Raw genomic sequence first — 2,334 nt, forward strand, 5'->3', positions numbered from 1 at the left:
GAATTATCTGGCTTAAATCTTAACTGCTCTTTCTGGTGAGGGTTCAGAGACAGAGAATCTATTGGTATCTTGAGAAAGCCTGGTTTAATCAATTTTCAGTGAAAATCCAGAATAAATCTTTACTAAAACAAATGGAATTTTTAAAATCTTCTCAAAGTCCTTAAATAGTGTTAATAAAGATGTCCTTCCCTCCCCGCTTCTTCCACTCCATAACCTCTATTCCCAGGGGAGAAGTAAAGATGCCATCCTCTTACTGAAGAATTTCATTTTTTCATTTTTAATTTCACACAATATTATTTTAATTTAACTCAATTCTATAATATTGCATATATTTTCATACTATAGGCTTTAATTCATAGCTCATATTCTGTCAATTTTCTTCTTGATGAAAATAACTAGCTTCGACTTCTCATCAAATATTCACCACTCTAGTTGTATAGGTGAGTTTTAGGCCAGGATAATTTACTATTGGTCATTGATATAGTGGAAAAAATTATCAGGAAAAAAATAAAACTGTATGCAGGCGTTACTACTTTTTATTCGCCAGCCTTTGCTGGGGAATTAGTTATGGCCTCAAGTGTCTGAATTCCATATAAGCTCAGTTATTGATAAGCTGATACAACCTGCATCTTAAAACCTCTCAAAATCATGAAGTGTCATGAGAATGTACTCCTAAGACAACATCTCTAGTGGCAAGACACAGAGATTATCTTGAACCTCCTTCTTCTTTTCATTTGTTTCTAAACGAATTGATGCTATACTTTTCCATACCCTGGATCCATGCCCTACTGATGAGATTTTGATTTTTTTTAAGTAAGTTGTCTTCTATAAATTGAAATGTATAGTTCTATGAAGACACAGAAGTCCTATTAACAAATGACAGTTTCTTTGTGATGTTTTTGCCAGATAGCATGTCTTTAAAATCAAATGCATCATCTTTACCAAATAGGTGTACTACAACTTATATATAACGGTTTCTGCCTAATGAATCTATTGGCTCATATCTAGTGAATGATTCGGTGTTGCAGGTCAGCTACTGAGAGGTACAATTCGCATTTAATCAATCATGGAAGATTCGCCAGGATGCAAATAGATATTTCTGCTAGCTTTAATTTTAAGGTATACAATGTGTTAATGTGATATGCTTAAATATTGAAAAATGATTACCACATAGCATTAGCTAACACCTCCAACACATCACACAATTACCACTTTTTTTTTTTTTTGTGGTAAGAACATTTAAGACCTACTCCCTTAACAACTTCTAACAACTTATTCTGGCAGAAGATCCTTCTTTTCCATGGCTGAATAATATTCCATTGTATATACATATACCACATCTTCTTAATCCATTTATCTGATAATGAACACTTGGGTTGTTTCTACAACTTTGCTATTGTGAATAAGGCTGCAGTAAACATGGGAGTGCAGATATCTCTTCAAGATCCTGATTTCATCTCCTTTGGCTATATACCCAGAACTGGCATTGCTGGATCAAACGGTAGGTCTAGCAATTTTCATTTTTCAGTGACTGTGGTAAGTGAATTTAATGCATGTCTAAAGAATTAAACAAATAATTTTGGCCATGCTTTATGATATATATTGTCAGTCCTCACCTACTCATTTTTGTGTTGAAGCAGAAACAGGTTTCTGAAAATAATATGGTCTCTACTCATGAATCTTCCTTAGCCCACCTGGCTCCCGCATTGTTACAAGAGGACCCTCCCCTATCTCGTCTAGCTGGTTGTCGAGCACATGGAACTTTTATTAACTTGCAACCAAGCACAGACCGCGCCCCCTACAAATCCCCACCAGAGAACCCTTTGCTGCCCAATTCTTATGCAAGTCCAGTCTTAAAAAATAAAGAATATGGCATCCACCATTCCTGTATGTATTCTAAATCTTATTCGTTTTTCAAGACAGATCACTAGTGAGCTGCACATAGCAGCCTCTCTGCTTTGGTCCTTCATTAGAACTGCTTTTACTAGACTGTGCCTTGTTTGGATTGTTAGGATTGCAGGCTTGTCTGCTGGCAAACACTTAGTTTAAGAAAAAGATTAGGTCCTCTTTGGATACCCAGTCCTCCTGACAGGGCTTAGCGCAGCACAGTGTACAAACCAAGTGCTCAAAACACTATCTCAACCTAATTCACTTTTCCCTTCAGTTCCCTGTGCTATGATATAAAGAGCAGTTGACCGTGAACTGGGCAGACCCAGGTTCTAGACATCACCCTCCAAGAACCAGCAGCAAGGCAAGGACTTGTCTGTCCTCTCCTGGTAAACTGATAAAAAGTTTATATTATGAACAATTTTAAAGAAAAACAGAGTATTAATA

Source organism: Pteropus alecto, unplaced genomic scaffold (assembly GCF_000325575.1).
Source record: "Pteropus alecto unplaced genomic scaffold, ASM32557v1 scaffold103, whole genome shotgun sequence".
In the NCBI taxonomy this organism is placed as follows: Eukaryota; Metazoa; Chordata; class Mammalia; order Chiroptera; family Pteropodidae; genus Pteropus; species Pteropus alecto.